The 12,821-nt window shown below is 44.9% G+C and overlaps 1 long non-coding RNA gene across 1 annotated transcript; it reads right to left on the reverse strand.

Annotated features, from left to right (window-relative positions):
- Positions 1 to 6,945: 6,945 nt before the first annotated feature.
- LOC142584349 (uncharacterized) lies at positions 6,946 to 12,378 on the reverse strand. Its single transcript, XR_012828768.1, has 3 exons — positions 12,270 to 12,378; positions 8,398 to 8,460; positions 6,946 to 7,112 (listed from the first exon to the last, which is right to left on the reverse strand). It is a non-coding gene; the product is annotated as an uncharacterized LOC142584349 (long non-coding RNA).
- Positions 12,379 to 12,821: the final 443 nt, after the last annotated feature.

Below are 12,821 nucleotides of genomic sequence, written 5' to 3' on the forward strand. Positions count from 1 at the left end.
GCACGCGAAACTTCTCTACGGCACGACCTTTGCCCGGGTCTGGGCGCACAACAGATGATTCAACAAGATGACTGAGGATAGTAATTTGGTGGCATCCGAAGGGACATTTAGACGAGTCAAGTTGAAGCCCAGCATTGCGAAAAGCAGAAAGAACGAGCGAGAGGCTCTCCTGGTGCGTGCCAAAAGTAGTAGCAAGAAGGACGGCGTCACCTAAGTAACAAATACAGATGAACCACTTGAGGTCATGAAGGAGTGCATCCATCATCCGTTCAAGAGCAGAAGGAGAATTACATAAGCCGAAGGGCGTACATTTGATCTGGTATAAGCCATCGGGTGTTACAAAGGCGGTTTTTTCGCGGTCCATGTCGTCCACAGCAGTCTGCCAGTTAGCGGAACCATGGTCGATGGAACAAACGTCGGAACAACGATGGAACAAAGGCAGCAGTCGAGGACGTTATCAAGGCGTCATCATCATCATCAGCCTGGTTACGCCCACTGCAGGGCAAAGGCCTCTCCCATACTTCTCCAGCTACCCCAGTCACGTACTAATTGTGGCTATGTTGTCCCTGCGAACTTCTTATTCTCAACCGCCCACCTAAATTTCTGCCGCCCCCTACTATGCTTCCCTTCTGTTCTAATCAAGTCCATAACCCTTAATGACCATCGGTTATCTTCCCTCCTCATTACATGTCCGGCCCATGTCCATTTCTTTTTCTTGATTTCAACTAAGATGTCATTACCTCCCGTTTGTTTTGTCACTGAATTTGCTCTTTTCTTATCCCTTAACGTTACACCCATCATTCTTCTTTCCATAGCTCGTTGCGTCGTCCTCAAGTTAAGTAGAACCCTTTTCGTAAGCCTCCAGGTTTCTGCCCCGTAGGTGAGCACTGTGGGTGTGTGTGAGAGAGAGAGAGAGGTGTGTGTGTGTGTGTATCTGCATATATACCAAAGCTGAGCTGCGGAAATATTTTGTTGAAATGTGATTTTGTCTTCCCTTGTAGATGCCGAATGTTTGCTTTGTTATTACTATAATTACTTCTGAACCATTTCAGCGTTTCGACTTTAGATTTTATTGCTCAAATTTTGTGCAAAGATTATTAGACTTTGCATGCATAAATGGTGAATGTTTCTCTCTATTGAATGCGGCTATTATATGTGTGTCTGTTGAATATTTCCTATACCACTCATGTGCTACTGCTCGTAGGGGTTTTCTGGACACAGTCAAGCTGCACAGGCAGCTTTCTGCCAGAAAACCCTCCAGTTGATCCTAGAAAATAAGCTTATACTTATGCTTATAAAGATTAATGCAACAGGCGCAGATCTGCTTTGGACCACCGTCAGGATTGTCGTGTGTTTAGTGAGGTCATGAACGAATCCTTGCAATGTGGTGAACGTGGTTTATGTCATAGATTAAGGACATCAAAGAGGCGTGACATTATATGGACTCATTCTCTCGCATTTATACTAAATCATCACTCAATTTTTAATAGTAGATTTTAGCGACTATCTCATACATGCTACATTTTTTTCTGCTTTTTTCTATGAAGTCTGCTCATTCTTGAAAGCAATGCATTTTTCGAAAATATTGAACACTGCGATACTATGTTGCCATTATTCAGCTGTCGTTATTCATCAAGAGTGTGAAAAACCCATAAAACCATAAAACGTAATACTACTTCCTCCACTTCTTGTTACACTTTATGTTGTGACTGTCTAAAGTAGGATACGTAAGACAGTCATAGCTGTGTCTTACCAGTACTCACCTACGGGGCAGAAACTTGGAGGCTTACGAAAAGGGTTCTACTCAAATTGAGGACGACACAACGAGCTATGGAAAGAAGAATGATAGGTGTAACGTTAAGGGATAAGAAAAGAGCAGATTGGGTGAGGGAACAAACGCGAGTTAGTGACATCTTAGTTGAAATCAAGAAAAAGAAATGGGCATGGGCAGGACATGTAATGAGGAGGGAAGATAACCGATGGTCATTAAGGGTTACGGACTGGATCCCAAGGGAAGGGAAGCGTAGCAGGGGGCTGCAGAAAGTTGGGTGGGCGGATGAGATTAAGAAGTTTGCAGGGACGGCATGGCCACAATTAGTACATGACCGGGGTTGTTAGAGAAGTATGGGAGAGGCCTTTGCCCTGCAGTGGGCGTAACCAGGCTGATGATGATGATGATGATGATGACGTAAGACACCGTGTGCGCCCTTACGTGCCAAAACTGGTGCAGTGTCGGAAGTGTTTTAAAATAGGACACGTAAGCGCAGCTTGCAAGGGCAGCGTAACATGCCAACGGTGTGCAGGGGCCCATCAAAATGATAGCTGCGATGCTACTGCCCTAAAATGTCCTAATTGCGCCGGTCAACATGAAGCGACGTCAAAAGACTGCCAGGAAATCAAGGACGAAATGTCAGTGCTTCGAAAGATCGTGCGGGACAACTCCACCCACAGACGAGCTGCTACCTGGATACGCCGCCGCAGACCCCGATCGCGACACAGACAACAGGAAGACAAGAGTACTTCCCGTACAGATGGACCGTCGGCCGCAAGGCAAACTCCTCGCTTGCCAAGTTTGCTTCTGCGATCAAGATGCGGGCCCGACGTACCTTCTTCGGCAGCAGCACGTGGAACACATGCGCTGCATAAAACGACGCCTCCGCCGACCGACTCTGACATTGACTGGCCGTCACTCCCACCCAAACGAACAGGGCTAAATGCGGCGGGTGAAGTCTGCAAAGGTGGTTGAGAATGATAAGACAGAAAATGAAAACGTACGAAGTATGCTGAAACACCTGATAACTACGATGCGTTCACTTCTCTGCGGACTACAGACGCCGGTTGCTAAGACCGCGCTACATGTTCTAGATGCTTTGCAACCGCTCCTCGCGGCTCTACAATGATGCATCATGGCGCTCTCTTTTGAAAACCAATTACGAAGATCTGCAATAATGCAGTGGAATGCAAGAGGCCTACGAGGCCGCCTCACAGAGTTTCGGCAATGGATGTTCAAATACCAGTTTCCCGTGGCTGTAATATGTGAACCAAACAGGACGTCTTTACTACGCGTATCTGGATATGTGCCACTGTAGTCAAGGAATGATCACAATTTAAGCAATGTGCTCACTTTTGTTCGTCGCAATTTACCGTGCCTTTGTAAAGACACTCCTGCACACGCTTCTAACGAGTACGTTTGCATAACGCCGAAGTACAAACGGCGCACATTCTCAGTAATTGGCGGATATATACCCCCAACATCGAGCATAGACTGTTCATATTTGGTGTCCATATTGAAAACTTGTCCGGGTCCCCACATGCTCATCGGTGACTTTAATGCCCACCATCCCGTGTGGGGCTCTGCTTCGACGAACGCCCGCGGTAGAGACTTGGCTGACTTCATGCTTAGTGAAGACTTGGTGGTGATCAATGATGGCTCGCCAACATACCTTCGAGGCTCTTACTACTGCAGCTGTCTTGACATTTCGTTTGTTTCAAAAAGCCTGCTGTCTGCTACACGATGGTGTACTGATCTCGACACCCATGGAAGTGACCATCTACCAACATATATTCAGTTGAAATGGTTACATCCCCCAGCTCCGCACACTGTGCGTTCTATCGATTGGCCAACATTTCGAGAATCTGTGACCACCGCATGTCAAGCCATCCAAGCACCATACAATATTGAGGATGTCATCGCGACAACTTTACGTAACACAATAAAACACCTCAGCGCACCTTCACCTAGATCACCTATTGATGACCAGTACGAGCGACTTCGAGTGACACGGCGTCGAGGAGAACGGAAATACAGAAGGACCAAATCACCTTTAGACGTCACTGCATCACGCCGGGCTCAGCGTCCTGTCCTGCGCCACCTTGACAAGCTTGACAAACAACGCTGGAGATCATTCTGTGGCTCTCTGGATCCGAGAAAACCTCTCTCTAGAATTTGGAAAATTGTACGAAGCCTTGGCTCGCTTCCACAACAGCTTCACCCGTTCAGCGCTGTAGCCATACGGCAAGACCGGTGTGAAGTTGAGGTCGCCAATGACTTCTGCAAATTACTTGTGAGCTCCTCAAACGTTATACCAACGCATTCACAACTGACTTTCCCACCATCTAGTGATCACCGTCTTTACTCTGCATGAGCTCGACGCTGCGATATCTACTTCCCGCCGGTCAACTTGTCCAGGACCAGACGGAATTACATACTCCGCGATTTGTCATATTGAAGTAGAAGCTCGAGAAATTCTCCAGACGCTCTACAACTCTACGTCGGACAAAGCAACTGCGCCTAATCACTCGAAGTGCAGTCGTCTTGTGGCTTTGCTAAAACCTGGGAAATGCCCACATGATCTTTCACATTATCGGCCAATAGCCTTGGCAAGCTGTGTCGGTAAAGTGATGGAGCGGATGGTACTGAGCAGACTGGAATGGCTACTCGAGAAAAGAGGTGCACTTCCTGATTTCATCAATGGATTCAGAAGAGGCCGATCATCCATTGACGGTGTGATCGACCTAGTATCTTCTGTTCAACAGGAAAAGAGACGCCGTCGTCTGGTATGCGCAATATTTCTGGATATCAAAAGTACCTACGACAACGTCTTCCACCATTCGATTCTTCAGGCGCTTAAGGATATTGGTGTTGGTGGCCGGATGTACGCATGGCTGCAGAGTTACCTCAGTGGCCGCACCATTTTCACGTCCACTTCGGATGGCGAGACTGATAGACATGACGTTCGCAGGGTTGTTCCGCAGGGTGGTGTCCTTAGCCCAATATTGTTCAATATTATACTGGTGGGCCTTGTAGACGAGCTACCTGAAACAGCGCGTATCAGTACGTACGCGGATGATATCTGTATCTGGTCAGCTGGGGTCACACGTCCACAAGTGCCTGCAAGGCTCCAACGTGCGGCTACCATAACGGCGAAGAACTTGCGCCTTAGAGGCCTGAAACTCTCAGCAACTAAGTGTGCAGTCATGGCATTCACGCGCAAATCAATGTCACATTATCCAATCGTTGTCGACGGAACGGCGTTCCCTTTAGTCAGCCACCAGAGATTTGTTGGCGTGATAATAGACCGCAGTCTTTCTTGGAGCAAACATGTTACTGCGCTTAGGGCTAAACTGACCAACTTCATACACGTTCTTCATGTAATATCAGGACTGAGATGGGGCCCCTCTGAGCTAAGTTCGCTCCAAGTGTACCAGCCACTTTTTGTGGGCTACATACGCTAAGCATGCCTGTGTTATCTAACATGGGGTCATCTTGCATACGCACGCTGGAGAGCCTTCAGGCACAAGCACTACGGATATGTCTTGGCTTGCCACGCTGCACGTTAACTAAGGGCACAATAGTGGAAGCACAGGCTTGTCCAATCGACATATACAGGTCTTGTGAACCTGTGCGAACCTATCTTCGCCTGCCAACCAGACACTCACACCATCCACTGTCAACACTGCCAAGCACCAACCTTGACTGTGTTTTTTTCTAAAGCTATTGTATCTCACGCAAGCATTATACCTGCAAGATTCCAGGCCACCGACATCCCCGCGACACCTCCATGGACATTGCCAAGACCACTAGTGAGGCTTCAGATGCCTGGAATTATGAAGAAATCTCACGTTTCCTCCATTGGTTTGAAGCAGCTCACCTTGTCCCATATATTTACATTATATAGTGGGACTGTACAAGTATATAACGATGGTTCGGTCACGCCATCTGCCACAATGTCCGCATTTGTCATCCCATAACTTGGAATTACTCGACGATTTCGATTAGGCCCCACATCGACATCTACGGTTGCGGAACTTGCGGGAATACGGGAGGCTGTCCGTTTTGTGAGACCGCAGACACCACATAAATGGACGATATTGTGCGATACCAAATCAGCGCTGCAGGCGCTAAAATAGATTTTAAAAAAGGACCATACTATCTGCTCGTGCTGGAAATCGTCGAACTTCATTACAGTGCCGAGTTAAGCGGCCACGTGATCACCTTTCAATGGGTGCCTAGCCATTGTGGTGTTTTTGGCAATGCACTCGCTGACAGTGAGGCAAGATCGGCCTCCTCTTCCTCTGATGAAGTACGCATTGCCTACTCGCGACCTGACACCAACTCCATGATCAAGGCACTCATGCAAGACCTTACAAAGGCTTACAGAGCCCACTATGACAACATTCACAGACGTCTACATATGATCGACCCAGACGGTAAATTCTGTTTGCCCCTGAAGCTTACACGTTGCAATACATCATTGCTACACAGGATAGGGCTCGGCGTTGCTTTCACACGTCGCTACGCACTTCTCATCGGCCAATCCAACAGCTCTGATTGTGAACACTGCCAGATGCCCGAAACACTGCAACACGTACTGTGCGACTACCCAGCATATATGCTGGAGCGAGGGACGTTAGACAGTTTCCTAGCCAGTGTTGGCAGACAACTACTGTCGGAGGAAGCTATCCTCGGCCCAAGGCCTGACACTGCAATTGCAATGCCTGGAACAAAAGTATTGTTGAAGTTTCTGCAGGACACCAAGCTCGACGAGCGGCTCTAGCGAGACAACTGTCTCACGTACATAAGCACTCACCACTTCTCTTATCATCGTCATCCATGCCAATACTTTCACTCCCATTCCCTCTTCCCCAGTGCAGAGTAGCAGACGAGAGCGCACCGGCTCAGGTCGACCTCTCTGTCTTTCCTATCAATAAATTCTATTCATATATATATTATGTTGTGACGGAGTAAACAAGGCAATCCAACGAATAATATTGGGGAATGTGAAAACACTAATTTTGTTTTGCTTTGGACGCAACTTAAAAAACTCCAAACAGTCAAAATTTTATGGGGTAATGTACTGTGTTGCCTTTCAAAACGACTCCACAACTTTGGAATGTTGAAGTAACACTTCGCAGCACTACTTTCTAGACTCGGGCATCTTTTTTATTTCCGCACTGTATTGCAAAACAAGTGGGTTATGTCATCGAAATACTAGAATCCTGACATCATCCACGGTGACTGCTGGTTCACTTCTTTTTTGTTCCGATTCCACTATTTCCTCCGACCATGCCTCCAAGAGCAGCAGCTTCGTTGGGTGCCATGATGATCACAGCTGAAAGTACAGATTATATAACTTAATAGACGACTTCTTTGATTGAGAACACATATGTCAGTCTCACAAGAGTTTTCCAGGTTGGGTCACTGCACCTATATAATTCTGATGTGTGTTCGGATACTTAGCCATGCGAAAATTATTAAGATCAAAGGAAAACCTGGTGTAGTACAAGTGTGTTTGGAACCGTACATAAGAGCGCTGCTTTCTGTGACTGCAATCTGAAATTGTCCAACCAAAATGGAGCCGTTTATTTCACCCTAAACACGTCAAGCAGACTGCCTCGCTTAACAATTTTTTTTTCTGCTTTCTCTATCAGCGTTCCATATTATTTTACATATAATATCACTCGCTTAAATGGGTCATGGTCTGACAAATAAAAGGCAAGCTGAAAGCGAAAGTTCGCCGTAGCAAGGATTGCAAGATTTCAGAATGGTATTTTAAAGGGCATGGAAGCGGAATAAAAGGGAGCGGGGGGCGGCACACGGACGCTGGGCGCACCCTTGTTACAACTGAGAACTAAACCTTCTGGTATTTTCAGTATGGACGCACCCGCACCCTAACATTACTATTTGCACGTGAGGAAAGGTCACGAACCCCAGTTACTGCTTTTGTTGTTAGTTACAGTAGCAAAATGCAATGATCTGAAAGCCAGGAGACGGCTCAGCCTTCATAAAGAAATAAAAGCATTTGTTCATTAACACCTGATAAATGGTTAATTAAATTATGGAGATTTACGTGCGAAAACCACTTTCTGCTTTTGAGGCACGCCGTAGGGGAGGACTCCGGAAATTTCGACCACCTGGGGTTCTTTAACGTGCAGACAAATATAAGTTAATGGGTGTTTTCGCATTTCGCCCCCATCGAAATCCGGCCGCCGTGGCCGGGATTCGATCCCGCAACCTCGGGCTGAGCAGCCCAACACCATAATAAATGAGTGCGATATGGTAGACGCTCCTATTCAGTGGCTTTTCAAATATAAATATTTTCTTTCGTTTGTTTCTCTATTCCTATGCGAAATATGCTGTAACGAGATAATATTAAAGAAGACAAGAAACAGCCAGCTTTCAGTAAACCTTGTGTTGTTTAGTTCTGTGAGCATCTTCTTTTTGATACTTCATGCTAGTTATGCTCTAAGTTCGATTCGTTCAAGCCTGATTGGGCTGGCGTACACACGTAAACATAAAAAGTCATAAGCGCTCTTGGCAAAAACAATATTTCTCTGAAAATCATAGTCAAAGTGCTCTCATAACAACTATCCCACAAGTTGACAAGCTATGGTTACCTATGGCCACCGCAACTGCCGCAAGGAGGTCCATTCCCAAGACTCGGTTCATGTTGTCAGGTGCTGGAAAAAAAGATTGGTCAGAAATCTCTGAAGCATCCAGATAACAACGCCTTACAGCGATATGTTTTACGAGATATTAGCCCTTTACTATATCTGAACTTTAGTTTTTTTTATGATATACGCGAGAGGTAAAAACACAAAGATGAGTTAACGTGCTAAGTGCCGAGTCCTTTTTCTAGGCGAACTTTCTGATAGCTCTACCAGTTTGCACAATCGTGGTCGCTTCACTTTTCCGGGAGTGCATTTCCTATAATCCATATTTATTACAAGACTTACGTGATCGCTCCGTAGAGAATTGGCATAACAATACATTATACTACGGTCAGACTGATCGGTACGCCTAAGTGGATTATTATTTAGGTTGTAGTAGTTTTTACAGCTCTGAAAGCGGCAAGTGAAGCGACAATAAGAACACTTTCCTGTTGAATGTTATGTTGCAGCTATTGGTCGTAGCATAGTTATTCTGCTACAGACGTTCACATAGCCAACTACATGCCAATAACCAAAAGCATCCTTCCGAATACATGTAAAACGCGGCAAAGATGAGTAGTGGCTACGATGATTCGTGACCTACTTTGAATACTTCTACCAATGGCAATCTTACATTGGCTTTCTTTAGTAGTGCAGACGTGGAAGGGCCACTTATCCTCTCAACTTATTCTTCATGCACGGTGGGTCCCCTTTCATGCACTGCAGCTAACACTTGCTAGCTTGCAACGAACGTTTCATTTTCTTAACATTTTCTTAAGAAATTCTCTTTTTGGACATCACCATCGATGGATAACAAAGTTTGGCACACACGCACTTGAAAACACGTGCATGTTAATTCTGCTGCGATTTGCAGCAACGCAGGTGTCGACTTGTAAGTGAGAACCCAGAAGCACGCTGAATTTCCGCAGGCACAATGAAGTAAATCAATGAGAATGGTATGCGTGGATAATTGGGAGGGTACCTATCGGGCTATAAAACAATAACTTAAGCATAATCCCGAAACCGAAAGTACAACATTATTTTTGTTGGAACCTGAAGTGAACCAGAAGGTGATCATTCGTTACACTCCGCAGCGAAACTGAAAAATAAGAAATTAAGGGCTTTCGGTTCAGTTTGGCCGCCTTCTGCCGAGCTTTTCTTCTGTATATTGCCAGCACTTCGAGCTCACCGATGCTACCTGATTCATAAGGAAGTACTATTTTACCGTCATTTTGAATGCAGCAGTCGGTATGCAGACAAGATATGCGACCACACTTGGATGGGATTCGACGCCCGATGCTCGCCAAAATGTGATGCGTACAGGGTACTTCGGGCAGCGGAGCATGCATACGAGCGGCATCACCCAGTGTAGCTTTGAACTGCAGGCATTGACCATATCGTGATGTAAATTAGCAATAAAAATTATTACTCGTACTTTTTTCGCAAACGTTGCGCGCCCTGATTAACATAAACTGCGAGTAGTGAAGTACTTTCCCATGCCAAGGTGCCCCAAGGACGTTCACAGCTTCTTGGTCCTCTGCTCCTAGTTCCGTCGGCTTGTTTGAGAATGTTCGGATGTTGCGCGCCCTCTTACTCAGCTAGTCAAGAAAGACGCTGCCTTCATCTGGGCCCAATATTGTCATCTACGACTGTTATCAAGGTACTCTCAGAATATCAACACGGACCTCAATTAACAGTGCGGAACGGGGTGCTTTAAAATTAACGTGTATATAATCGCATCCTGCTTACAACTTGTTCTCGTGATTACTCGCCAGTGCTTTATGTTACCTCTCTTTTCTTTCCGCCTAAGTGGAGTCTCAGATCAGAATATGCCTCTGCGTTTTCTGAATCCCTCTATCTCTCACTCCCTCGTTCACTTCACATAGACTTCAGCATTGGTGCTGGATCTGCCTAATTTCTTTGTAACTAGGTTCAGCCTGAAAAAAAAACCTCCAGTTATTACCGCAGCTTGCAACTTACGTCTTGTTTTTGTACCAAAGAAGTTAGCGCTGATTTCCTGGAACAAGTCTTTGCTAAGGGAAATAAAATTGAACCAGTTTCCCCAATCATTTCCCAGGTCGGAAGTTGAACATGAACTTACCCATTTTGATGAACCGAAACGAAAACCAGAACAAAAAAAGTTTATTTTGACGGTCTAGTAGATATAGAGCTTGGGGCGAATAGCCTTGCACTTAGGGTAGGCTAACGTCGGAATCATCTATAACCCACAGACTTCCTAGGAACAGCGCCTCAGGAAGTCCACCATGAGGATTTCCAAACAAAGGTTCTTTTAAAATGATTTTGAGTATAGAGTCCGGGAATTTATGACGATAAAGATACATGGCAGTTAGCAGGCCGAGCAGTTCACCAAGAATGTATGCCGTGCATATTCTCTTTAAGGCGTCTTTTCTAAAGACCACTGAATGGACGCATTATTCAAAACAAACAGTAGCAATTGGCCGGGGTGATATTTCGGTGGTTTGTACCGAAACTTGTTTGTACCATGGCACGCCTATCCGCTACACAATACGCCAGAACCACCCGTACGGCGTGAGTAGTAGTTGCATGAAATGGCGGTTGGCGCGCAAAACTGAAGCGCAATATAATACTATGATTGGTTTGGAGTCTTCGGCTCACAGGGTCCAACTGCTTACAAATATCTGACTCAGTTCTTATTCTTATTTGGCCCCCATTCTCCAAAGGAGTTTGATCATGCTTCAGATTTCAGTAGATTATCAAGGATCGTACAGAATCGCCAAGCTCCTCCCTTCATTATTATTATTATTATTATTATTATTATTATTATTATTATTATTATTATTATTATTATTATTATTATTATTATTATTATTATTATTATTATTATTATTATTATTATTATTATTTGGTTTGAACAAATATACACAGTTAACAGGAAAGGGAAACCGAGGAACAGGCTGGCAACTGCCACCGGAACGGGCAGAACGCCTGCCTACTCTTCAGAAGGGAGGTGACAGCAACACAGTAATGGAAGATAGGAAGGAGGGGAGGAAATAGGAAAGGAAGGTCAACAGAACAAATCTAAAGACTGAAGTAGAACACATTACAGATCACACACAGTAGGGCCGGTCCCTGTAGGTTATGCTACTGCAGAATGTTGAATATAATAGTTTGGACGCTACAAACGTGAACCTAAGTTAGTTAACTCTAGAAAGGTAAGTAGGGCGCGGTGAGTCTGATCACGTTTACACGCACAACCACTGGGGTATAAACATTCGTCGAGTGTTGAACACCGCAGGGCAAGAAGATGATAGTTTCTCACTAGCGACATGCGCAGCGCACGGAAAGCGGGACACTCAAATATAAGGTGCTGAAGTGTCTCGCAGCAGCCACAAGACTTACACATTGGACTGACTTGCTCTTCCCTTCATATATTATAGAAAACGAAATACCCGCAACAAGCTCATTATTCCTCTTTATATAAGTCAGTATGACTCGAAAGACCTGAGTAAACTGAAACTTGACCACAAATTGCCTTTGCGTACGGCATGTTACAAATGTTATCATGAAGTAAAATAGAAGTGTTTCTGCCTCTTTCGTTTTCATAAAAGAATAGTCTTTGATCTAAGACAATACAATGCTGGGCATTTGACTCTGTTGCAAAAGGCGAGTTTATACTGTAATAACAGAGAGGCAATGTCCAATCCGTAGTCTTCACACACAATGTCATTAAACAAGCGATCTTGTTCTCCTAGATATTACAGAATACGGAAAACGGCGTTAACATGTTCAGAAACCTAACATACGTGCAGCGACAGGAAATTCGCGTGATTATGCAGTTAATGTAGTTTTTTACTCACCTTTTCTTGAGCTGCAAGCCTTGAGTTGTGTTGGCAAATGAAGCAGGTATAATAGAAGGCTCGGTCCTGTGGGCCTTAAATACAACGGAGAATTGTTCAGGTTTGCGATTTAGGTCATTGGTAGAATGTAAAGATTAATGTAATTGAGAAACGAATTCTACGACGGCGACAGTTTTCATTCTGAGCTCCATCAAATTTGTGAGCCGATCATACATATCTTTATACAAAACAAAGAAACATAACTCCCCGTGACATGTAATAATGTTCCTGCAGTAATACGAAATTGCAGAAATAATAGGAAACTCTCATTTTATGGTAGAATTTATACATTGTTAGGCAAAAACTGAAATGCGAAACGCACCAGCCTTTAATCACGGAATTTGACAGTCCATTTTGGCTTTACAATTATGCGCCCGTCTGACGGAAGGCACTTTGTTTTGTCCTGTGCGGCTTTTGTGATATTAAGCCGAAATTGTCTGTCATATTCGTAACGAGCAAGTTAGTTCTTCTAGGGAACAGTGCAAACTCTGCGCACCAGCGTCAGAACGTCAA

Source organism: Dermacentor variabilis, chromosome 6 (genome assembly GCF_050947875.1).
Source record: "Dermacentor variabilis isolate Ectoservices chromosome 6, ASM5094787v1, whole genome shotgun sequence".
NCBI classification, from domain to species: domain Eukaryota; kingdom Metazoa; phylum Arthropoda; class Arachnida; order Ixodida; family Ixodidae; genus Dermacentor; species Dermacentor variabilis.